The sequence below is a fragment of the Eptesicus fuscus genome, chromosome 15 (assembly GCF_027574615.1).
Source record: "Eptesicus fuscus isolate TK198812 chromosome 15, DD_ASM_mEF_20220401, whole genome shotgun sequence".
NCBI classification, from domain to species: Eukaryota; Metazoa; Chordata; class Mammalia; order Chiroptera; family Vespertilionidae; genus Eptesicus; species Eptesicus fuscus.
The window spans coordinates 47,918,709-47,946,372 of NC_072487.1; positions in this window are offsets into that span (position 1 = coordinate 47,918,709).

Genomic DNA, 27,664 nt, shown 5'->3' on the forward strand with positions numbered 1-27,664 from the left:
TTCTCCTCTCCTTTAATTATTGTCATATATTTTATTTCTACCCATATTATAAACCCTACATGATACTATAATTATTTTTGTTTAAACAATCAATGATATCTTAATAAAATTTAAATAATAAGAAAATATTACATACTAATCTACACAGTTATGACTTATGGTGGTCTTTATTCTTTTGTAGATTTATATTTTATCTGGCATCATCTTTCTTCTAACTGAAGATGTGGTATTAAATATTCAGCTTTTGTGTGTTTAAAAATTATTTTCTTCATCTAAAAATATACTTTGTTGACAGACTAGGTTGACAGTTATTTTCCCTTTAGTACTTTAAAAATGTTCCACTGTCCTCTTGCTTACATTATTTTGAATGAAAAATCTTTTTGGAATCCATTTTTTCACATATTTTATGAGCTATGTTATTATGCTATACCTTGGTGTGGTTTTCTTCAGGTTTCTTTTGCTTTAGGTTCATTGAGATTCTTGGATCTGTGGGTTTATAGTTTTTTTTATTTATTTGGAAAAATTAGACATTATTTCTTCAAACTCTCCCCACCTCGTTTAGAGACTTCAATGATGTGTATATTGCGCCACTTGATGTAATCTCACATCTCACTGATGCTCTGTTTGTTATTTTTGTTTCTTTATTTTGTTTTGTCATCTTTTTCCCTTTGTTTTATTTCAGATAGTAGCTCTTGCTATGTTTTCACCAATCTTTCCTTTTGCAATGTATAATATTTTGATTTATTTTTTCTCCTCATTATGGTTTACATTTTCTTGCTTTTTCACATTCCCGGTAACTCTTGTTTGGATGTAAGACATGGTGATTTTTACCTTTTTGGGTGCTGGGTATTTTCCCAACATTCTTTCAAATATTCTTGATCTCTTCTCAAGGGATGCTGTTGAGTTACTTGGAGACAGTTTGATCCTTTTAGGACTTGATTATAAGATTTGTTAGGAGGGACCAGAGCAGTGTTTAGTCTGGTACTAATTACCCCACTTCTGAATATTCTCTCCAATGCTGGATGAATTATGATGTTTTCCTGTATGATGGCGGAAACAGGCATCACTACCAGCCTGTCTGAGTGCAAAAAACTTCCTCCTCAGTCTTTTGGGAAGGTCTTCCCCCAAACTCGAGCCGTGTCCTCGCGTTCCTGCACTGCTCAGCCCTCGGTTGACCACACGCAAGAAACCTCTGCAGCTCTCTGGTGCTCTCTCCCTGCAGTTGCCCTCTCTGGTTTTCTGCCCAGTAAACTCCAGCCATGCTGGTGTCTCCAGATTTTTAGCTTTGGCTCCTCAGTCTGGGGCTTTCCATCCTCATGCTATGTACTGGAGTTTCTTGCAAGGCAGAAATCCCAGGTCTTACCTGATTTCTCCCTCCATTTCTAAGGTGTTACTACCTCATGCATGTTTCAATGTATTGAAAACCATTGTTTTATTTATTTTTATTTTTTCTGTTGTGTGTGTTTGTGGTTTCAGGTGGTTCTGTAGATCCTGTTCCTGATACTCCATCTTGGCTGGGAGTGGAAATCCTATCTTCTATTCTTTTTTAAATAAACTTTAATTTTACCAGAGGTTTGTCCATTTTATCAGTCTTTTCAAATAACCCATATTTGTCTTTCTCATATTTACTTATGATATAATTGATTATTCATAAATAGACCCAGGTATATTCTGCATATAAGATATAGCATTATATACAATCTATATATATAAAAGCCTAAGTGACCATTATGACTGAATGACCAGAATGACCAGTCGCTATGACATGCACTGACCACTGGGGGGGGGAGGGGCAAATGCTCAATGCAGGAGCTGTCCCCTGGTGGTCAGTGCACTCCCACAGCAACCTACCACAGCCCCTCCCTCTAGCCAGTCTGCTCCCATCAGCCCCTGGTGCTAAACCATTTGTAGAGACCTGCTTCTGGGTCAGGGTTTTGTATGTGGCAGAACAGCTCCCTCGCTGTGAAAGTCAGCCCTCGACACAAGGGTTTATCTCACTCCTGTCCTTTCCCTTTCCCAGGGGCTGCCCACCCGCCACCACTGGCTGCACGACAGCAAGAGAAGGAGGGGTGGAGGCGGGGAACCACGTGGTGGCAGGGCGCCAATGGCATCCAGTGTCTGTTACTTCCATGCCCGGCCCGGCGACTGTCACCTTCTCCCCCAACCCCTCCAGGGCCCTCGTGCCCAGGCTGGAATGGGGAACCAAGGGTGTGTGATGGCAGACGTGGCCCCTTTCCCAGGGGTCCTGAGGGCTGGCTCCCTCCTCAGGGCCGGCGGCCAAACTCCCGTGATCCCTCCCCCAGCTGGCCAACCACCCGTGGTCCCTCCCTTCCCCCCTCCCTGGCCAGCCAACCTCCCGCGGTCCCTCCCCCGCTGCATGAATTCGTGCACTGGGTCTCTAGTACAATATAATTTAATACATGTATGTTATTTATGTAAATATAAAGATACATTGTTTAAAGGAAAATGGATGGTAAAAAGGTATATCATGCTAATACTAACCAAAGCATCAGGTATCTGTATATATAAAAGCCTAATATGCAAATTGTCCCCACATGAGTTCGACCGATCACTCGCTATGACATGCACTGACCACCACCAGGGGGCGGCATGGAATGAAGGAAGGCCCTGGCCGGCAGCTGGCAGCTGGGGAAGGGAGGCCCCGGCTGACAGCCAGCAGCTAGGGAAGGGAGGCCCTGGCCAGCAGCCAGAAGGAAGGCCCCGGCTGGCAGTCGGAAGGCCCCAATCGGCCCTGATCGCTGGCCAGGCCTAGGGACCCTACCCGTGCACGAATTTCGTGCACCGGGCCTCTAGTAAATAAATAATCCACAATTATGTATATATTTATTTGTGTTTTTGTTTTCTATATGATTAATTTAGAGACATTTTCATTATCTTTTTGCTTGGCCCAGTAGTTTTACATACACATAAAGCCACAAACTAGAGAAGCTACCACCCATATTAACCCCAGGGCAGAATGTTCTCTCAGCAGACATGGTGTTACAGGTCGAGAAACTCCGGTGGCTCTGGTCTGGCATACAGCACAAGCAGGCTCTTCTACAGACCTGAGGGAATTTCTTGCAGAGCAATAAAGTACACTATAATAATGCAAATCAAATTCAAAATGTGAATTGTGTCAATAAAAAGATATAAACCTAACCAGTAATGGCAAATATATGCATATATGTATTATGTATTTAAGTATAATGAATTTATACTATACAAAATCATTGAATATATACATCTACTAATTGTCAACTATTTTTCTCTCATAAGTTTATCACAATGCCTCAACAATGTTTTCAATATATATATATGTATATATATATATTTATATATTTTATTAATTTTTTTATAGAGAGGAAGGGAGAGGGATAGAGAGTTAGAGACATCGATGAGAGAGAAACATCGATCAGTTGCCTCCTGCGCACTCCCCACTGGGGATGTGCCCTCAACCAAGGTACATGCCCTTGACCAGAATTGAACCCAGGACCCTTCAGTCCGCAGGCCAACACTCTATCCACTGAGCCAAACCGGTCAGGGCTCAATATATATTTTTATTGATTTCAGAGAGGAAGGGAGAGAGAGAGAGAGATAGAAACATTGATGATGAGAAGCATTGATTGTCTGCCTCCTGCATGCCAGGTACTGGGAATCGAGCCCACAACCCAGGTATGTGCCCTTGACCGGAATAAAACCCGGGACCCTTCAGTCCACTGGCCGACTCTCTATCCACTGAGCCAAACCAGGTAGGGCATGCCTCGAAAATTTAAAAGAGACACAATTTTAAAGATAATATTAAAAAACCCCAAAAGTTCCTCTCCATATGTATATATGCACATATATGCACACATATAAACACATGCACACATAAGCACACATGTTTTGATTCTATGGGAGGTGAGAGCAGTGTTCCATTTTGTGCTGTTTGTGTCGTGCGTGTGTATGTGGCTGCCCTGAATGGGGGAGAATTTCAGTTCAGAAGAGGCCCCCTGCATTAACCTTCCTTCCCCAACTCCCAGAACAAAATGAATTTCCTCTCTGAGCACCTTGCTTGCATCTCTAACATTGATCTTCTTTCACTCTGTCTCGTATGAAACTCCACTGTGCACATGTTTCTCTCCTCTTCTAGAGTTAAGTGAGGTGGAAGGACACTTGTCTGGGGTTCCTTTTGCTGCCTGAACATGGAGGCAGACATGTGAATATGTGTTTGAATATTTCTTTTAAAGTAAACCCTCTTCTAGTCAATAATTATCAGTTTGTGCTCACTACTGATTTTCTTTTTTGATTGTTTGTTAAGACATCTCAATCTTTAGAGAATGAGGGATAAGTGTGAAAATAGATACTTTCACTCCCTGTCTTTATTTATTTCAAGTTTTAATTTACTTCCAGGCAAGTTGTTTCAATATATGACTTTCCCCAGGGTGAGAGGCTAACAGAGTGAGAGGAATGTCATTTTTCAGTCGACAGAAATAGAGGTAAATCAATCTGGTGCCCACATGCTCTGTGGATGCTGGCAGCCAGCCAGAGTTCAGGTCTCAATTAAGCAGATTAGGCCAAAGAAAGCAAAAATGCAAACCCAGGCAAATTACCAAAAATTGCTGTTATTCCAGCATTCCAACACACTGAATTTCTGAATATAAACTTTCCCCCCAAAATATGATGGGCTAAGACTGAGGACAGCAAATTCTTTCACCAGTTCCGAATCCATCTGCTTAGATTTCAGAGATGCAGGCCCCCGTCTGAGGCTTCCCCCCACGTCCCAGGCTGGCGGGCCTCTGGGACTCTGTGCGTGCGGACACACGTGCGCACTGCTGATTCATCATGTCAAAGGCAGCACTTGCTCTGCAGGCCTCCTTGGAATAACCACATCACACAATGGTTTCTTTCTAAATAAACAGACGAGAAGAGCTGGCTGATAAGGCCCTTATAGGCTATTCCAGGCTAAATTCAGTCAGCAGTCCCTGAATGCAGACAAGCAGCCCTCTATGCCGGCTGGCCGGCTTGGGGGACGATATCATCCATCCTGTGCACAGGCCCCATAATTGCATCTCATTCCTGACTCCTGCAAAATAATGACCCTCCCCTCCCATGGTTTGCAGAACACATGGGGAGGAAATAGCAGATCTGAGCTAACTGGCCCAGGAATCCTAACCAGATGATGGAAAAATGGTTTGTCAAAGTAAGAGTTCTTTGAATTTTTAAGAGCCCCGTATAATCTAATAAACAGTCTTTTCAAGATAGAGTCCAATATGGGGCCAGCAGGACTATCTGCCATTATTTCCATATCATCTGCCAATTCTTTCATTTCGGGTTATCCAGAGAAGCATCCAAAAATATAACATTCCTTCTTAGTCCTCTCCCTACTTCTCTTGTTGGCAAGAGTATAAAAGACTTTTTCCCCTTAAGCAAAACAGTACATGACACAGTTAAAAAAAAGAAAAAAGCCTTGTAAAACTGCATTGTGTTTGTCATTTTATTAAATAACCCCCTCCCCCAAAAAATGATTTTTTAAGAAGTCTGTTAAGTGACTGTTGTTTTGTGGAAGTGCGGGCTAGTGGTCTACTCCCTGAGTAAGTGGCCTCTTTGATTTGTGCTTATGTTGTTTGTTTTCAGCTTTTGTCCGTAACAGGCAGTCGCTCCTCACCAGGGAGTCTCTAAAAGCGCCGCTGAGACCCTTCAGAGGTGGATGCTTTTGGCCAAGACCTTGGAGGAGGAAGACACAGGGCTTCACCCTGAGCACTTACCCTGGGACCTCAGGGGCACCACAGTGGCCGATTTTCCCGCAATCTGGAGAATATGGTCTATAGGGGTGAAGGCACGGTTTGCTCATTTTGGCAAATCCTTCCCCCTGACCCCCTGACCCCCCTGACCTCCTGACCTCCTGACCATTATCTTTCCAGATGTCCATGTCCTCTGCCAGGTCTAGCCTGCTGGGGACAAAGCTCCATACTTCATGGTTACCTTCTCTTCATTTTAAAACAAATGTCCTTTCCCTTATTGCAACTAGTTGAAAGCAGGAAAGTGATTTTATGGTAAGACTAATTCACATCCAGCTGAGAATGACTGATAGCATTTTGGAGTTTGTTCAAGGGGTTTGTTCATACCTTAAGAATACGGATGGCCCTAGCCGGTTTTGCTCAGTGGCTAGAGCGTTGGTCTGCAGACTGAAAGGTCCCAGGTTTGATTCCGGTGAAGGGCATGTACTTTGGTTGCGGGCACATCCCCAGTAGGAGGTGTGCAGGAGGCAGCTGATTAATGTTTCTCTCTCATCAATGTTTCTAACTCTCTATCCCTCTTCCTTCCTCTCTGTAAAAAATCAATAAAATACATATTTTTTAAAAACCACTAAATATTTGAAGAGGGAAAGTCAGTGTGCTCCAGGTGCCTATAGTGTAAACATTTCAGGAAACTCCTGGAAGTTTGATGGAGTTCATGTGTGTTAGTAGAACTGTGCCCTTCTTCCATCTTTTCAGGAGGACCAGCAAAACCCAGGGCCACCATCCTGGTTGGATTCTGCTGGGAAGAGAAAGAGGGAGGGAGAAGGAGCAATGCCTCCAGGAATAATGGTCAAGAACCTCTTAGGATAATGGAATAGATATCTTCAATGGGGACCAAAGATAGGGAAAAATAGTACTGAGAAGAAAAATTTATAATCTAAATTTAGGGTAGAAAAAAAACCGAGTTGGAATTCCCAACCTTGTTCCCAACTATTTCCCAAAAGATCACTTCGGATGTCTATTGCTCTTGTGCAAATTCAAGTTTCCTGCAGTTATTGATGAATCACATGCCATGATGTCTGTGCTCTGTTATTCCCAAGATAATTATTCCCTTTAAAGGAAGAAAGTAACCAAAGGAAATCTTTTTAACTTTATGGGATACCAAATCTGCATTTATTCCTTCTGAAAGAATTGGTCTGAAGCAATATTATTGGAAGGAACTCTACAAAGAAGAAATATAGATTGAAACTTGATTTTGCCCTTCATAATCTAGAAAGCGAATGGCTTGTAAGTGTCTTGCAAATGTCCGGTCTCTTCCTAAGACCCATAAAATCATTCTCTCCCTCTCAGGCCATCTGCTGTTTGCATTAGACTTTCATGTGGTTTTTCACTCACAAGACCAAGCCTTCACCCACGCTCTTTCACTCCAGGAATTTCATCCCACCAATGCTTTGTCCAGAACTTCCACGCTTTCCTTCACATATTTCTTGAAGCACTAGGATCTCTCCCTATCTTTTTTTTCTCCTATAGAACATCTAGGTGTGAAATCAACCAATGTACACAAATAAGCTTGGTACATATTTTATTTGTTAATTTATTCACAGGTATTGGTTGCTGTTTGTAGGAATGGTCTAGATGTTCTCTGTAGACTTATTGTCTTCTCACTGTTTTAATAATCCTCAGGTTCAGTTGTAACCTATTTAAAGGCAAAAAGTATATTCTTTAGCCAGTAGTTTTTAAAAAATGGTCACATTTAAATATTCCCTGAGATGCAGAAAGAAAAAAAATGGAGTTTGTATATTTATATACATGTACCAAAAAAATGTACCCATATATATTTTCATACATACAGGTATGAAACATATTTAAGTGTTTTGTTCAGTAATTTTTGTGAGTATAATTTGCTTACATTCAAAACGCTCTCCTGCTAGGAGTGTATGATCACACAGTGGAGACATTATCTATAATAATAAAAGTGTAATATGCTAATTAGACCGGATGTCCTTCCGGACAAAGCCAGGGCTGTGAGGAAAGCCCGGGTCCCGGGTGCCAGAGGGAAGCCGGTGCTGGCAGCTGGGGGAAGGAAGGCCTACCCTTGCATGAATTTCATGCATCGGGCTCCTAGTATCATCATAAATAAACTATGGCAAAGTCCCACAATGAAGTGATGGTGCTGACAATGATAATCACTCATTGCCTGCTTTTTGGTAATTTAAAAATTTCTATCTAATTATAATATGGTCTTTGATATTGTTTTTAATCAGTAAAAACAATTTATAACAACTGTCCTTCAGCAATCTGTTTGAATCTTTTCAGATAAGTAAAGATGAAGAACAGAAGAGACTGGTAGACAATTCAATGCACTGACAACTAGGAGTCAGTGATACTTACCAGGCAGTGGGAGAAGATCCGTCTTCATTCCCAGTGACAGGATCTCTCACTGCATGGTCAGCCTTTCAGGGACCCGATGGGCAACCTCGCTGGCATTGTCACTGCAGAGCTCCGTGGACACCATGGCACAAATGAGCCTGTGCTTGACTGGTTGATGGTTGGGACCGAGCCCAATGCCAGGGTGGTGACTGTGCTAGGGAAAGGCTGGTTTGAGGCACAATGTGTGGCTGATGTTAGCCCCTTCCTGACCCAAACACTTTGGCTCACGGACATTCCTGGACAGAAACCCAGTGTGTCATGGCTGGGAAAGGGGGAGGCGGGAGGCAATAGAAAGGGTGACATGACATCAAGGGAAGGCCACGTTGCAGTTCCATCGCCTGAGCAACATCACCAGGAAAGCGGCTCCTTTTACTTCTGAGCCCTCCTTCAGAGAAACTGCCACCCAAAAGGCAGTGACCTTGGTAGTGCGACTTGCGTGTCCTGCCGTGGTGGATGCTCTAGGCCACCAGACTCTCCCACTTGACCGAGGCCCCTTCCTCCCCCTGTGCGGCACTGGCCTGGCTCCGGACGTCCTGAATTTGGTTGCAACAAAGGCAACACTCCCCGCAAAAGAGCCCTTTAGTCGATGGTTAAAAGTCCTGGTTTTCTCGCCATGGAGGCATGATAAACCCAGGGGGCTGCCCTCCGGGTCCTGCCCGAGGCCTCTGGGCAGAGAGGAAAGACGGCCTCTTGACAATCTGAATGGAAGGTTGGAGTCACTACACAAGCACAGACTGAAGAGAAATAACACCAAAATATTAATGATTTGGCGAGATCACAGGTGATTTTTTCACCCTTTCCTTTGTACCTTTTAAATACAAATTCTCTATAATGAGCATGTATTTCTTTTAAAGGAGAAAAAATGTACCATGCTAAAATATGCACCCAAATCCTGAATACAATAAGATAGTTTTACATAAATATGCACTCAGGTACAGAAACCATAACCAAATCAGGGTTGCCAGATACCACAAAAGGTAATTTTATTCAAATCCAAAATGTGAGCAGTTGCTCTCTCTCTTTCCGATATTCACAGAATAAGATAGCAGGACTGAATTGTGTCTGTGGATGAGAGAAGAGAGCTTTGTTTTCTGCCAGTTGCTTTTTCTCTCCCTAAGATTACATTTCCAGAATATCTGCTTCCCCATTTCTCCTGCCTTTCATTTTTCCACAGTTGCAATCTCCTGTAATTATGGAAAAAAGTTTTTCCTGGAACAGCAACACTGAGATTAGCCAGTTTGGAGCCAACCTGAGTATTCCCAATTGGTACTAACAATCTTCTTTGTAGGAAGTTTCAGGACAGATTCCACTCTGCTCTGAGACTTACAACAGCTGAAAACTATGGGACTTGAGTCTTTAGATCTGAGAGCATTTGCATCCACTGTTAAGTGACACTTAATACTTACCTAATTTTTTTTTGTATTTTTATTTTATTGTCTTTAAGTAATCACTACAGTAAATAAAAGCAGTTACAAATTACTGAAGTATAATTCAAAATACCTATTTCTAAAGAGCCAGTCAATTGCTTGGATAAACAAATGCCAAAGTTCAGGAAAAGGTCAGAAAAGTTGGATGTTGTCTTTAATTTTAGAGAATATTGTCATTAAATTGCACACATTTGTCCTTAAACTGTCAGAATTAAACCCAAAAGGACAAAATATTGCTCAGGTTAAGTCCTCTTGCACCTTGGTGATATAATTTATTTAAGTACACATTGAGAGGTCTATTTTGTGTGTTTTTTTGTACACATCTATGTTTTATGCTCAACATTTAACAAACATGGTGTTTATTATTGCCCATTTTTGTCATTCATTTATTCACTCATTCATTCTAAATCCTCTGGATTAAACCAGGGAATCAAACAAACAAAAATCTCTGTCCATGTGGAGCTTAAATGCTAGTGGGTGGAGAATAGACATAATAAATAGGTGAAATAGATAGTATGTGTGGTCCTGCGGAAAACAGAGCAGGATAGGGGCGATCAGGTGAAGGTAAACTGGAAATCTAGATGTGTGTGTGTGTGTGGGTGTGGGGGGGGGGGGGGTCTAGAGAAAGATGCCCAGACCTCCATCCCCTGTGGCCTTTGTATGGAAAGAAAAGATCATATGAACCTGAAATAATGGACCAATTGCACATCCTCTGGAAATCTGTGTGTCAGCTTCATCACTGAAGGAGACCTTACTTGTAGGGACCACCTACAAATGACAAGAGCTGGAGTTACCCAGTGACTGTCAAAAAGAGGAGTCTGGACTTCTGATCCAACTTGTTGAACAATTTTGTTCATTTCTAGAACTGAGCTCTGACGGCGCTCCCCTCACTTGGCCTCTCACAAAATAGCGCTGATAACAATTCCTGCTTGGATGGCTCTTTAAATCTTGTGAGGTGCCTTCAGCAAACATTTTTCATTTTGGTTCTCGCAACAATATTGCGATGTGGTATGTATAATCCCCAGGTCGTAGATGAGCAAGTTGCTCCACCATGGTAACTTGCCCAGGGAAGCTATTATTTAAAAGCCCCTCCTATGCCTGTTAACATATTGCCAATGCATCACAAGTATTTAGCTGGAAATCATTTTAGCATTTTACAATCTAAAAACATTTAAAAAAGTTATTTAAGAGTGAAGGGCAACTAAACTCTATTGCAGAAACAACATAGACTGAGGACCCTTATATCCCTTGCTCCTGCGAGCCCAGGAAGCCCACGGGACTGGAAGAAGAGGGCTGATGCCAATGTCAGTTTAGATCCCGGGGTCTTTAGGAAGGACGAAGACTAGAGGAATCTTAACACGTGGCCCTCAGGATAAGCCTCAGAACGTGATGCTTGAACATGTATTTCAGAAATCACCAAAACGTACGGACCATCTGTGATTTGAAGTTGGCATTTTTCAAGTTTATTCAACAAATCAGTTTTCTCTAAGAATGTGTTTTGCCTTGTCAGTTTTTGTATTTCCACAGTGCTTCTCCTTCAGGGTCACTCCTTGTGAATTAGCAACACCTCTGACAGGTAATTTACACAAAATCCTTCAGAATCCTATACAAAAACAGATATTTATTTTAAAAGAGAGTTTCATGCTTAAAAATAGCACATGGTTTTTGCTGTTTTTTTTTTTTTTTTTAAATAAGTTTATATGCTGGGAAGGGGTTATTAACTAAATTATTTGAGAGAAAATTGAGGAAAAAACTAAACTGATGAGTGTACGTCTAGAGAGCCTTGGACTACTGATAGCCCATCTCTCCACAGCCTTTCCCTTCTCCTTTCACTAAGGGAGTACATCCTCCCAAAAGTGGGATGTTTGTTACCAACCATGCCCATCTGTTCTTTCTCATTAAAACATTTCCCAATTATTGGAGGGATTTACACGCTAGCAAAATGTTCAGTGTTTACAAAGCCATTTAGTACTCTCTTATGCTTCAGAGATCAATATAATCCCCTAATTTATGTTTATTTTTTTTTCTGAAGGGATGAGTTTCATTTTTTTAAAATGTGAAAAGTCTCCACAACAATTTTCTTAAAAAGGTCATGGACACAAATAAATTTACTTTTCGCCTCTTTCTCTGCCCCTGTCTTTTTGAATGGTGACCTAATTTAGTAAGTCTGGCTATCCCCGTTTCACCCATTTTCTGTGCCTCAAGGTGCCCCCGGGTATGAAGGAAATAGATGAATTCGCTGGTTTTTCTTCTGTGAATGTGAACAACATCCTCTGAGCGTAAGGGGCACACTAGCATACACTCTGCAGGCCTCTTGCCCTTACTGGCATGGGGTTTTGCATCCCATAGAGATTTAAAAAAAAAAAAATTATTTCAGCCCAAACCGGTTTGGCTCAGTGGATGGAGCATCGGTCTGTGGACTGAAAGGTCCCAGGTTCGATTCCGGTCAAGGGCATGTACATTGGTTGTGGGCACATCCCCGGTAAGGGGCGTGCAGGAGGCAGCTGGTCGATGTTTCTCTCTCATCGATGTTTCTAGCTTTCTATCCTTCTCCCTTCCTCTCTGTAAAAAATCAATAAAATATATTTTTAAAAAAATTATTTCAAATCCCCTATAGACCCACGCCCCCAGACTGATGGACAACGTAATGGCTGGGTGGCAGAAGAAAGGACAGATGAAAAATATTAGGCAGGCCTCTAATTCTCTCGTGTCTAAGCCCAGATAGTTTCTTGAAAGGCACCTTTGGGTGGGAAGGCTAATTGACTTTTTTATTTTTTTAGTTTCTTTCCAAGCCTGCTTCTCTGGCTGCTGCTGGGTCCCCAGCCCCCCCAGCACAGAAGGAGGCAACCGAGTTCCCAAGGCTGTAGAGCACGGAGGGGGCCTGCCTCACGCTGCTAGGTTACTTGTGCCAGCACCTGTAAGTCTGTTTTGCATTTCACTTCAACCTTTCTTCACTGCTGATGACAGCGGCCGAGAGCGAGCCCCCGCAGCCTGTTGTGATTTTACAGTACCCAGCAGGAAAGCCCAGCTAATTGCGAGCATATGATTTCTCAAGCACCAAATTGTGTCCTTCGTCTGCGGCTCCGGTCCTTCCCCCACCGCTGCTCATCATCGGGGCCTGCGTTGCTTTCCTCCCATGATGTGCGCAAGACGGAACTTGCTTTCTAAAGAGCGACGCCTGCTAAGCTGGGAAGTCCATGTTGTTTCTTTGGGGACATCCCTGTGGAGGTGTTTTTCACGGAACTGCTCCAAGAAAAAAGAAGAAGAAGAAGAAGAAGAAGCCGTTGTGATAGCAAATAAAGGCCCCTGTGCAGGAAGGCAGTTCCGGCGGTGTCTCGTTTCAGGCCAGAACTCCGAGGTGACAATTCCAGGCCATCGAGGACTCCCCCAGATGTCTCCGGTCACGTTAATCGCAATGTGCCTGAAGGTTGCTTTCAGGTAATCCATCCTGGTGCCATTGTAAATCGAGCGCTCCTACTCGCTGAAGGTTGGGGGTTTCAGCTCAGCCTGCGCCTGGGAACAGTTAACGACGGGCCCCCCTTTTATCTTGTTCGCGTGGCCACTGACGCCGACTAAAGGACCCTTTCCCGAACGCGGAAGATAGCTCCAGAGGGTGCATGTCGAGCGAGCACAGGACTTCATACTGTTCTGTGTCAAGAGGAACACGTCAAATATGCAGCTGAAGGTTTTCATCCTAAAGGGTAAGGGGTGGTGCCACCCGGGGAGTCTTCAGCCAGCTCCCACGGGATGTGGAGTGCTCTGGCCAATGCTCTTGTTGCTAGGAAACAAACAAACAAAAATCACATTTTCCTGTTTCTCTTAGCGTTTCTTCCCCCTCTCCTACAGCCCCCTGTAATCTGTGTTACTCTTCCCTAGACTGAAGTCAATCTTCTCCCTGATTCACATGTAATTCCTATTGTGATGAGAAAAGCTGATTTTGAAGAAGTAAACTGTGATCTACACACGAGTGTTTCTACCATTGCTGCCGCAAATGTTATATGCATAAAATCTGGTAAAATGTGTACAAAAGTTTTGTACACACACACACACCCTATTGAGTATTCATTTTATACATCATTTTATTTACTCCTCACCATCCCTGTGAGTCAGCTACTAATGTCATTGTTTTTTTCCAGATGAGGAAATACTCAGGTTAAAGAGAACACTGTCCAGAGCCTTCTAAATTACATGTGGGCAGCCAGGACTCGAACCACTGTCTGGATGTCTTACGGTAAGAGACCACATGCTTCATCAAAGCTTCCATGTGCGGGTTCCATGGCAATGACCTGGCATTTTTATCTTTCCCGTCACCCATTCTGACTTCCTTCCTTGGCACCGCAGCTGGGAAGGCATGCGCGAGGGTCCACACGGCACCTGCTCATGCAAAAGTGTGGATTCGGGACTTCAGCCTGTGTTCGTGCGGTTGGGAGTTGTTGCTTGGTTTTTGTCCCCACCTGTTGCTTCCTCTGCTATCTCTTACAGCAGGGCCAAGTGGAGCGCTCTGCTTATCCGGGAGGAAAATAAGAACCTGGCTTTCCTTTCATGCCTGCTGTCCCAGGGATAGTTTCAGATGTACGTGAAAGAAATTCAAACCTGTTTTTTGAGATCTCTAAACCATGTCATTCTCATCTCAGAAGGACACAGCAGGGATATTCACAACACGAAAGGATGTCAGAATTAAGGTAGTCAACTCTGTAAGCCTCCCAGATCACAAAAAGCAAATATATGTTCCTGTATTTTATCCAAGGATATTTGCAAACATGGAACTCCAGCTGAACTTCAAAGTCAATTCTCAATCTCTCCCAGGACCACTCTCACGTCTGACCATCTGGCTACAAATTCAGGGCTTCACCTGACCATCCTCAGGTTTCATAATACACTACAATGACACACAGAACTCAAGAAAGCACTGGGTCACAGTTTTATTATAACAAAAAATTACAAATTAGAATCAGCTGAAGGGAGAGGCACATTGGGTGAAGTCTGGGGAGGTCCCAATGCACAGCTTCTGCTGTCTTCTGGGGTGTGCCACACTCCTGGCATCAAAGTTCACCCAAGCTTCTGTGTCCAGAGTTTTAACGAGACTTCATTACATAGGCATGGTGGATTGAATCATTGGCCACATGGTTAAACGCAGTCTCTATCCCCATCACTCCTGACGGAGGCTGGGCTGACATCACCTAGCTCAAAGTCCTGACTTGCTAATCACACAGTCACCTCCTTACCCTAATTACCAGGTGTGGTCCAAGGGGCCCAACGTGAATAACAAAGACACTCCTATTACTCAGGAAATTCCAAGGGTTTAGAGGTTACCTTTCAGGAACTGGGGATGAAGACCAGCTAAATTCTTTATTGCACAGAAATGCAAATGACCCAGAATAGCCCAACCTTGAAGAAAAAGAACAAAGTTAAAGGACTCAAAATTTCTGAATTCACAACTTACTTCATAGTTATAATATTCAGGACAGTGTTGTACTGGGATAGAAATAGACATTTAGTTCAATGAAATAAAACTGAGCATCCAGAAATAATCCCTTATATTTATAGTCAATTGATTGTCTACCAGGATATCAAGATCATTCATTGGGGGAGAATAGTCTTTTATACAACTGCTCTGGGAAAATTGGATGTACATGCAAAGAATGAAGTTGGTCTCTTACTTCATACCATATTTAAAAAGTAACTCAAATGGTCCAAAGATCTAAGTATTAGAGCTAAAATTATAAAACTCTTAGAAAATGACTTACGGATACATCTTCATGACATTACATTAAGCAATGATTTCTTAGATATGACTGAAAATACAAATGATGAAAGAAAAAAATTGATAAACTGGATTTAATCAAAATTAAAAACATTTGTGCTGCATCAAGAAAGTGAAAAGATAATCCACAGGATAGGGGGAAATATTTGCAAATTATATATCTCTTAAGGCACTTGAATGAATAATATGTAAACTCATACTAAGCAACAATAAAAAGATAAATAACCCAATTTAAAAATAAGTAAAAAATTGGAACAAACATTTCTCAAAAGAGTACATACAAATGGATAACCAGCACATTTGAAAGATGTTCCACATTATTAGTCATTAGGGGAGTGCAAATGAAAACACAACAGGATACAATTTCACACTCATGAGGGTGGCTAAAAAAAACAAAACAATAAGTAACAAGTATTGATGAAGATGTAGAGAAATTGAAACCTTCATACATTGCTATTGGGTTTGTAAAATGGTGCATTCACTTTGGCAAACAGTTGGGAAGTTTCTCAAAATGTTAAATGTAGATTTGCCATTAACTCCTCTCTATATACCCAAGAGAACAGAAAACATATGTCCACACAAAAACCTGTAAATGGGTGTTTATAGCAGCATTGTTCACAATAGCCCAAAAGTGAAAACAATCCAAATGTCTATCAACTGATGAATGGATTTTTTAAAAATGTGGTATATTCATACAATGGAATATTCAGCCATAAAAGGAATAAAATACTGATACATGCTATGCCATGATTGAATCTTAAAAATATTTTGTGAAATCAAATAAGCCAAACTCAGCAGGCTACATGTTTGTATGATTGCATTTATATGAAATATCCAGAATATGCAAATCCACAGAGACAGTAGATTAGTAGTTGTCAGGGGTAGAGAAGGAAGGATTGTGAAATGACCACTAAATGGTAGTTTTTTTGGGGGTAGGGGGCAATAAAGATATTCTCCAATAATGTGTTCATAGCAGCACTATTTACATGCTAACATTTGGAAACAACCCAACTGCCCATCAGTAGATGAGTGGATAAAAAAGTGGTGGTACATTTACACAATGGAATACTACACAGCTATAAAAAAGAAGGCTCTCTTACCCTCTGAGGCAGCATGGAGGGACCTGGAGAGTATTATGCTAAGTGAAATAAGCCAGTCAGAAAGACAAGTATCAGATGATCTCACTTATATGTGGAATCTAATGAACAAAATAAACCAATGAACAAAATAGATCCAGAGACATGGAAGCATGGGACAGACTGATGAATCTCTGAGGGAAGGGAGGAAGGGGGTCAGGAAGAGATTAACCAAATAATTTATATGCATACTAGAGGCCCAGGGCATGAAATTCATGCACAGGAGTGTGTGTCCTTCAGTCCAGCCTGCACCCGCTCCAATCTGGGACCCCTCAAGGGATGTCCGACTGCCTGTTTAGGCCCGATCCCGTAGAATCGGGCCTAAACGGGCAGTCGGACATCCCTCTCACAATCCAGGACTTCTGGCTCCCAACTAGTCACCTGCCTGCCTTCCTGATTGCCCCTAACCACTTCTGCCTGCCAGCCTGATCACCCCCTAACCACTCCCCTGATAGCCTGATTAATGCCTAACTGCTCCCCTGCCAGCCTGATTGCCCTTAACTGCCCTCCCCTGCAGTCCTGGTCACCTGTAACTGCTCTCCCCTGCAGTCCTGGTCACCCCTAACTGCCCACCCCTGCAGGCCTGGTCACCCCTAACTGCCCTCCCCTGCAGGCCTGGTCCCCCCAACTGCTCTTCCCTGCAGGCCTGGGTCCCCCCCCACCTGCCCTTCCCTGTAGGCCTGGTCGCTCCAACTCCCTTCCCCTGCAGGCCTGGTCACCCCTAACTGCCCTCCCCTGCAGGCTTGATCGCCGCCAACTGCCCTCCCTTGCAGGCCTGTTCCTTCCCAACTGCCCTCCCCTGCTGGCCATCTTGTGTCCACATGGGGGCAGCCATCTTATGTGTTGGAGTGATGGTCAATTTGCATATTACTCTTTTATTAGATAGGATAGAGGCCTGGTGCATGGGTGGGGGCCAGCTAGTTTGCCCTGAAGAGTGTCCTGGATCAGGGTGGGGGTTCCCTTGGGGTGTGAGGTGGCCTGGGCAAGGGGCCTGTGGTGGTTTGCAGGCCAGCCACTCCCCCGGTGACCCAAGCAGAGGCCCTGGTATCTGGGATTTATTTATCTTCTCTAATTGAAACTTTGTAGCCTTGAGTGGAAGCCTAGGCCAGCCAGGCTGTGCGGAAAGCTTGGCTTCCTCCATTACCTGGGAAACCCAAGCCTCCTGCTCTCTCCATGGACCCATGTGAGGCCAGTCTCTGTCTGAGTGCCCCCCGTTCAACCTGCCGCCTGGTGCTGCCTTTAATGACACTCACCAAACCATTCCCTTCTCACCCTGCCGTGGCAAGTCAAAGCATTTTGCAATGCCATGCATCCGTGTTCATTAAAATTAAATCATTGCCTACACATAAAGATTAAAATAAGATAGCAGGTGCATTTAACAACATTGAGCTTATGTGATGGATTCAATGAGCTCTGTTTGAAGTAATTTTCTGAGACTTTAAGGAAAATAGGAACAATGTATTCTAGATGCTACAGCTGGCTCTACAGTGAAGCGATAGGTGGCTGGTTCTGCAGGCAGATGGCCTTGGCTCACCGCCACTGAAAGGCTTCCTCTGACCAGGCATGGACACTTCTACCACTCCTGCACAGCAATTCCAAATATTTACAAGACAAAAGCAATATCCAGTTGCATTTCACATTCTACCACAGGAGAAAGTTTGGGGAACTGAATATAATTAAGCAATTGACATCTGAGGATGATGGTTTAATTCAAATGAGCTGGGAGAAGCCTTGTGATTTACCGTCTGAGGGTGATACAGTGGAAAGACACAGAAGGTGGGACTGGAGTAGAGGCGCTCAAACTCCCTGGACCTGCTCCCTTAAATATCCCTGCAACAAGCCTGGATTTTTCCAGATAATTCTGGCATCCATTTTCCCCTGAAGTCCATGGGGTAAGTCTATGGCTACTGTGTCACTACGGGAGAGTCTGGGGACAGCTCATGTGATGGGCCTGTCTATCAGGAGTGGCAGTAGTCCTTTCTATGAGGTGATGCTCATTTTAGTTTCTAACTATCCTGATAAGCAGTTAAGATGCTTACATGAGGAAGTAGAACTATGACCTATGCTTTAAAATCATCATAACTAAATGCCTTTTTGATCAATTCATGCCAAGCTAACTCACATACAGTAGTGATTCATGTACTGTCATGTCTTCAAAGTGAAAATGTTGGCTTCTTGGGGACATCATGACTCTGTGGGGTACTTTTGTATGGTGGGCAGTGGGGAGGTCCGTTGGGGGAGGTGAGTGTGACACTGTGCTCACACTTGGAAACACTGTGCTCAGTCACCTCACCCCTTGTTTCCCACCCTGACGATGACACTTTGTAATGACATGCTTGCCTTGGAGCTTCAAAGCATTTTAAAACTCAGTACTCTGTAAACATTTTTGGCATGTTTCAGACATAGAAAAGAATACAAAGACTATCATAATGACTCCTCCTATGCTAACCATCTACCTTAAGAAACAAAACATTATAAATACGGGTAAGATGCCTATGGCCCTCCCTGCTGGGTTTCTCTCTCTCTGAGGGGGTTACTATCTGGCATGACTCCTTTTTATCTCTGATTAAATCTTACCTATAACTCATTTATGCAAAAAAAATTCTTATATACAAAATTTATATTTTGTATAAAAAAGCAAAATCTTATCAGTATAAATAAGAACAATAAGGATGGTTGATGAAGAATTATTTTTTCCCTCTGGGATTGCAAATAATGACTGGAGTCTTTTGATAGCCATTCCATTTCTATACTAATAAAAGGGTAATATGCTAATTAGACCAGACATCTTCTGGACATCCTTTCAGACAAAGCCATGGTGGCAGGGGCTGAGGTAGAGGCAGTTAGGGGTGATTAGGCTAGCAGGGGAGAGCAGTTAGGGGTGATAAGGCTGGCAGGGGAGGGCAGTTAGGGGCAATCAGGTCAGCAGGCAAAGGCGGTTAAGGGCATTAAGCAGGCAGGTAGAGGTGGTTAGGGGTGATCAGGCAGGCAGGCAGGCGAGCAGTTAGGAGCCAGCAGTCCTGGATTGTGAGCAGGATATCTGCCAGTTTAGGCCTGTGGGATGGTCCTAAATCGGCAGTCAGACATCCCCTGAGGGGTCCTGGATTGGAGAGGGTGCAGGCCAGGCTGAGGGACCCTCCCCCCATGCATGAATTTCATGCACTGGGCCTCTAGTTTATTTAATAAGAATCTCACCTAGTTACACACCAGGGACACCCTGCTAGGGTGGGGCACCACTTTAGGGGAGCGATTATTTCCACTCAAATTGTTTCCAGTCTCTTGATTCAATAGATAGGGTTCAAATAAGTGTGTGTAGATAGATGGCTTAGATGGCTAGATGGCTAGATAGCTAGATAGATAGATGGCTAGATGGCTAGATGTTAGATAGATAGATATAGAAAAGGACACAAACATGTTACCTTAATATGCTGTGGTATTCTGTGAGGCTGATTCCTCACAAAAATGGAGGAAAGCCTTTCCTCGCTGTTTCATGAAAACAGCCAGTCCTATGGGTTCTGCTTCCTATGAGAATGAGGACCTTCCAAGAACACATATCCCAGCATCGAATTTGTGCAAAACCAGATGAAAGAAATTACTTAAAAAAAAAAAAATCAGAATCATACATTCTTCTCAAAAGTAACTTCCCAAAGTCAGTGTAAGACTAGATGAAACAGAGCAGCTGTTGTGAAATAGTTTGGAACACACCCTTTGTGAAAAAGTAACTGTAGCCCAGGAAAGGCATGGCCTTAATTAACAACATGAAGAGGCAAATTCAGACCGAATCAAAATACACAAGGAATTCATATCTGCTGTCCTGACTTTTGGGCCCACTTTGAACTCTGGCCCCATATATTCTCATGGATTTTCTTGTAAGGCCATAAACTCTCAGGGGGTAGACTAATGGCCTTTTAAATGGGCACCTGAAGTTCCCTTTGCAGTCACCATAAATCAATGGCGCGCATCTCTAATTAATCTCCAGATCATCTCAGAGAAAGGAAAGCACAGAAAGGAGGAAGGGAAGGAGAGGAAAGGAGGAAGGGAAGGAGGGAGGGAGGGCAAAGAACCAGTACCTGAGCAAACCTCCCAATGTTCAAAAGTTAGACTTAATGACCCAGGCATTGGACCAAAAAACAGCCCCCATCTTATGCCAAATTGTGAACTGCTGAAACTTTAAAAAAAGAAGGAGAAAAAACAAACAAACACCCGCAGTTAAAGTAAAGAACTAAGCAAACAAACAAATAAATCTGTGGTAGAGAGGCAAATCCAGGAACGCAGTGAATAAATCCCTTTCAGATTAATTAATGCCATTGTTTATTTAATCTCCCAATTCCATCACATGTGGCAGGCAGGAGTGCTGCTCTTCTTTTCAGCTGAAACAGTGCAAAACATAGTCTGGATCCAAGGAAATCTTGCCAAAATCCCTGGCAATGTATCACTCTTTTTAAGCCCTGTTTTGCTTTTGTGCTCATGGTAACGTTCGCAGCTGTCAAATGTGGCTTCGGGCTGTCTGAGTCCCTTGAGAGAATTTATGTGTTTTTCTACTTCCTTTCCTTATTAGGAGGCAGGGATCTGCGACACCTATTAGAACAAGTATGCATAAAGGGTAATGGCCGTGCAGTTTATTAGCGGTCTGTTCTTCCTCAAAGGAGCCCTCCTCCTCCAGCTCCGAGAAGCTGTGCCCACGTTGGAATCGCCTCTTGCTTTCCCGGCAGCAGGTGGGCAGAGCAGAGGAGTCCAGGGGGTGGGAGAAAGACAGTGGCCTCTGGGAAAGTCGTTTCTTTCTTCCACACCAATGCGTGGGAAAGAGGCTGGAATATCACAGTTTGGATTTCACGAATGTGAACTCCTAGCTGACGAAGGTAAATAGGACTGAAGTCACGAGAAAACATGAGCTCCTAGCTTTTTCGGAATAGTTCTGTCACCGGCGTAAATTTCTCAGCTCCTTCTTCCTTTTCATTTCTAAAATGGGGGGGTGGGGAGCAGGTGGGGGTAATTCCGGTTCTTCAAGGCTGGGTTGAACAAGCCTTTCCCAAGAAAGAATAGAAAACCGTTATTCCTGCTGCATTTCTGGGTGGGGGTTGGGGGGAAGCAGCCATTGGAGGAAAGAGATGGCCGAGAAGCCAAGAGTGGGCTCATCTGGGCTGATCCCTCACAAAAATCTTCAAACAGGAAAGGAGTTACAAGTCCTCATAAAATCCACAGCACCAGCTTGAGAATGCCCGGCTGCGCTCCGCCCCTGCCAGGCATCATGGTCGGGGTTGGCGTCTAGACAAAGTTCAGCAGAACGAAATGCTTGGGGACAAATGCATTCCTGTTAAAATCACACGGATGTTCAAGGGAACGAAACCCATGTGTTTTTGATTCGTTCACATGGCGCTCATCAAAACGTTTCTGTGAGCCACGCACACAAAGCTTGTGAAGTCATTCTTCTTCAAGGCACGAAACCAGTTTTTGGCCGCGGAAGGCAGATTCCAAGCCCGGGAGGGCCAGGTTCCACCTGAAACTTAGAGTCTCAAGGTGTGAGTGGGCTGTCACGTGGAAAAATACAACTGGCTCTGCTGAGGACTCTCAGGATGACGGACATAACACATTTTACTTATATAGTTTTTAGGGCGGGGGGAGTTGCTGGGGCAGGCTACGGGCCAATGTGCTTTTGAGCTTTTGAGCATGATCTATATTGTGAAATGGAGAAAATAATGTAAATGTACTCAAGTTAAAATGGCTCTGTGATCAATTCCATTTTGGGGGTTGTTGGTGTGTGTGTGTGTGTGTGTGTGTGTGTGTGTGTGTGTGTTTCATGAACTTGCTAAGATTCTCCCATCTAGAATCCCCGCCCTCACAGATTCCTTTCCACAACCCTCCTGCACAGTCCCCGGCACATGCCAGTCGCCCCGGTGAATGTAGACCTCAACCAAAATGACATGTGTTTTCAATGTACTAATCCCACACAGCACCTTATACCTCTGGCTTAGGCACGGGATGGCAATCGGCCTGTGCTGAGCAAGTCAGAGAACAGGCATTCTGCGTTGAGGATGTAAAAATGATGCGCAGAAGAAAAACCCACGGGCACAGATCCACGGGCAGGAGGGTCAACCTAAAACGTCGGGAGATGTTCTCACTATTTCTTCTCTCCCCTGGTGCTCATGGTGACCATGACCCCGGACTCAAACGGGGAAGGAGCGTCTGAGGTTTATCCAGGGCTGTGGCAGGAGGAGCACGGCTCATGGCGGTGCTTCACGTGACCAACTCCGATCCCCCTGACACATTCACCCCAAACTGCGTAAATCTCTCCGTAGGGAGCAAATGAGACCCATGTTTGGGTTTCTGACTAAACTGCTGGCTTATGTTCACATGTTGCTCGGTCATTTCAAGCCGGCTAGCCCAAGCTGCTAATTAGAGAGGGGATGATTTATTTCATAACTTTTCTTTTCCCTTCAGGAAACATAACTCAACGCCAGGCACAGCGAGTGTACCTCGCCCCATTCAATAAATGACACCCGCTTCATGAATAGTTCATTAGGAAAACTGAGAGCCGTGACAGACCCTCGAGGAAGGAAGGGGTCGGGGGCTCAGCTCCGACCCAGAGGGCACAATGGGCCTGACCTGATGGGCCTGTCCGCCCCCAGGTCCACGTGCCCGGCCCAGGTCAGCGCACAGGCCTACGGAGCACATTCTGTCCTGCACTGCTCTCCCGCGGTGGATTCTTCACTCATTTCTTCTCTGCCAGGTGGAGGGATGGAAAAATCTGTCTTTAAACCATCTGATAAAACTGTCATATTAAAAAAACACGCAAAACTAAAACACCACGGGCAGTAAAATCTAGGGATCAGTAATCCCTCCTCAATGCATGTGTTTCTCCATCAATGAACACATCACCACGGTTTAACCTTCAAGAACAAGATATTGTTTTCTTTCTTTTAATGAAACGAGAGGGGCCCCAAAGCTTATACACAGTTGACTTAGCCTTTCCATATATAAATCCTAACTGGAGGAGAGCCAGGCCGTGCCAGCTCCCCGGGTTCTCTATATATGGCAAATCCGTTCATCGGTGCAATGCAGGAGCTAATATATGTCCAACGAGGAATTTAAAACTAATATCCATTTAAGGTACTTTGGAGGTTGAAGCCTTCCACTAATATTTGGCCTAACTGTTACATAGATGAGACTGCTGTTTCTCAAACTTTAATGTTAACACGTATCTCCTGTAGGTCTTGCTCAGCGGCAGATTCTAAAAGGTCTGAGATGGGACCCAAGAATCATATTTTAAATAGGTTCTCAGATGATGCTGATGATGCTGACCAGTTATAGAGTAGTAAGGGGCAGGGAAGCATCACCCACCTTCTGGAGTTGGCTAGTGGATCTGATAGTTCAGGTGTTACAAGGTACAAAACCAGGTTGTGGTGTAAATTACATTACCCCCTCCCATAACACCATCCTCTAGAGCAGGGGTTGGCAAACTTTAAAGTGCCAGTTAGTAAGTATTTTAGACTTTGCAGGCCATCGTTCACTGTTGCAACTACTCAAGTCCCCCACTGTAGTACAAAAGCAGCCTTTGAAAACATGTAAATAAGTCAGTCTGATTATGTTTCAATAAAACTTTATTTATAAAAATAAGCTGTGGGCCAGATATGGCCCATAGGCTGTAGTTTGCCAACTCCATTCCAGTACAATGGATTCCAAAACTTTATGGCTGTACACCCAGAACAGTAGACATCCCTGATACAAGTATGTTTCTTTAGCAATCCTCTACATGTCCTACTTTACTAATACACAAAATGAAGCACAAAAGAAAGAAATGGATATAGAGACTTTAATTCTAGACCCAAATGAAACATCTGTACTGTCTCCTGGGTATGCACACTCACCTTAAAAACCAGTGATGTGGAGAATTGTAAAATATGTGTGTGTGTGTTTTTCCAATAAAAATGATCACACCAATAAGAGTAGTACTTGGGGTTTTGATGATCCTTGGAGTTCTAGGACACAGAGTGACCATGATGCATATATTAAGATCTGACAGTAAGAAAAATGAAGGAAAGAATTATTTTCTGTAAATCAATACTGTGACATGGTCATTCCACCCACTTAGGGTTTTTAAAGCAGTCTTATGTGCCAGGTGCCCAGCAAAGCACTCTGTATGCAATGTCTCACTTAGTGCCCCATAGCTCTCTGAAGTAGGGGCAATTATGATTTTAATTTTACAGAAGAGAGTACTAAGGTTCACAGAGGCTGGGTCAAGGGAGTACAATTAGTTCCTTATTTAGTTTGGTGGCTAGGTGGGGTGTAAAAGTCACATCTGTCTAATTACAATGTCCTCACTCTTAACAGCTGCTGTTTATAGCCTCATCAAATCATGATCACTTTCCAAAATGTTACTATTTCTTCATTAGATGATGACATCATACCAATGAAAAATCCCACTGGCTATAGGGAATGGGTTTAGCATATACCTGCACCAATCCCTTCATCCTGTTGCAAGTTGCCATTGGAGGCAGCAGCAATACTGTGCTGGGAGGGAGAGCCAGCTAATTTTAAGTACATTGTTAGTTTCTTTAAAGAGATTGCTTACCGTCTATCAAATGTATTGAGAATTCTCACTCATTTGAATAGTCATGTACTGAAAGCCCATTTGTTGCCAAAACTCAATCAGAGATGACCAGGTTAGCCAAAAGCCTATGACTATTTCTATGCAAGGAGGAGTTGATTTGTGAGGTAAATAGTTTTGCTTGCTTTGCAGGGTTTATTTCTAACGTTTTGAGTCAGTAACAGCCTATCCATATACTTCGTTCAAAAATGAAAGCTTTAAATAGAAACACTGGCATTTGTGTAAAGAAAGGCGTTAGAATTATACATCATGGGTCTGCAGTTTAAGAGAGACTATTGGCATACTGAAAAACATTTACTTCAAAATAAATGATGCAGCATGGTAAGTGTGCAGCAGTATCTCTGGTAGCAATGATATTCAGACTGAGGAGTTCAATGATGAACCTTGGCCAGTTCATCATTAACTCTAAGTCAAGAGTGAGGGAATTTTGTTCAATGAGAAAGACATTGAGAATAGGAGTGCAGATAAATCTGAAGAGACCAGAAGCTAGGGAAAAGGAGATCCATATTTTGAATTAAAAAATCAGGACATATCTGAAACATATCAGGACATATCTGAAAAACTTATTTCTGTTTTTAAGCATTCTCTGTTAAATAATCCTGAAAAATTTAGGACATATAAGCACTGTAACACATCACATCTAATCACCGTTGTTTAGATGTAAAATTCATAGCATGTATGGCCCTCCTTATTTATGTAATTTTATCTTGATAAAAAATGTATAGATTTACTGTAAAATGTTTTAGTATAGTCTATGACCTCATAAATGCTATCAAAGATATAAAATCAGGCTTCAAGAAAATGCAACATTTTCACAGGAAACAGTGATATCAAAAGCAGGATGCCCTTAAGTAAAGACCGTCTCTTCAATAAATGGTGTTGGGAAAATTGGACAGGTACATGAAACTAGACCACTAACTTACACCATGCACAAAAATAAACTCAGAATGAATAAAAGGCTTAAATGTAAGTCATTAAACCATAACAATTCTAGAAGAAAACAAGGGCAGTAAAATTTCAGACATTTCTCACAGCAACACTTTTGTTGATAAAAACAAGGGGAAAAATAAACAAATGGGACTACATCACACTAAAAAGCTTCTGCACAGCAAAAGAAATCATCAACAAAATGAAAAGGGAGCCCACTGAATGGGAGAACAAATTTGCCAATGATACATCTGATAAGGAGTTAATTTCCAAAATAAAAAAAAAAGTGCTGACACATGCTATAATATAGATGTACCTTGAAAACATGAGGCTAAGTGAAAGAAGCCAGTCACAAAAGACCACATAATATATGATGCCCTATTGTATGAAACCTCCAGAATAAGCAAATATAAAGACAGATAGGCCTGGTGTAGGAGAATGAAGAGTGACTGCTAACGGGTACAGGGATTTTATTGAGAGGGTGATAAACATGTTCTAAAATTGCACTGTGCTCCTGATTGCACAACTCTGCAAATATAATAAAACCCATTGGCTTCTACACTTTAAGTGGGGAAATTATATGTATGGAAATTATATCTCTGTCAAGTTTTTTTTTTAAAGACATTGTTAGATTAGTTTAAAAAAATAACAAGACCCACCTATGTGATTTCTACAAGAAAGCACTTGAAATATAAGGAAGTCAAGTGGTGAGAGATGAGACAGAAAAGATAAGAAGGACAATTGTATATTGTACTGTGGAACTCGGTTTTTACATTGAGGGTCATAGGGATTTCACAGGAAGGTTTTCAGCAAAGTGGCAATGCAATGAGCAGGTCCAGGCCTTGGCACTTAACAAAATATAAGAAGGCCCTCACTCCCTGAACTATGAGTGCCTCCCTGGAGGAGGTACCTTAAGTGCTAGGTGTTCAGCCACACGCTTTGGAAAAGAACATCCTCCTCTGCACTCTGGAACATGGAGATGGATTAAGAGAGCGAAAAATCAGAGGCAAGAAAATCAGTAAAAGGTTTCTTCAGTTAGTCCACGCATTGTGTATTTGCTACAAGATGGAGATAAAGCCACCCTTTCATGGAGCCTACATTCTGACTCGGCAGGGAAGACAGATAACAAACACTTACACTAATAAATAAACTAGATAACTCCAAGTGTGACAAGTGCTAAAGAGAAAGCAAAGTAGGTAACAGAACACCAGTGACTGGTGACCACTGTGGTTTATTGTGCGAACTGAGACAGTGGTAAGAATAAAATAGAGTGCTTACAGTAATTAAAATGTCCTATAGCTGCTATAACAAATTACCTCAAATTTAGTGATTTAGAACAACATTGATGTATTATTGTACAGTTCTGCAGGTTGAAAGTCTCCGTGGATTAAAATTAAAGTGTCGCCACAGCTATATGTATTCTGTAGTCTCTGGGGAGAATCGATTTCCTTGCTTCTATAGGCTGCCTGCACTCCTGGGCTCATGGCCCCTCCTCCATCCTCAAAGCCAACATTCAAATCTCTCTCTGACTCTGAACCCTACATTCATCATCAAATCTTCTCTGACAATCACCCTCCTGCTTCCCTCTTCTGAGGACTCTTATGATTACACTGATCCTGCCCAAATAATTCAGGATCATCTCCCCATCTCATGGT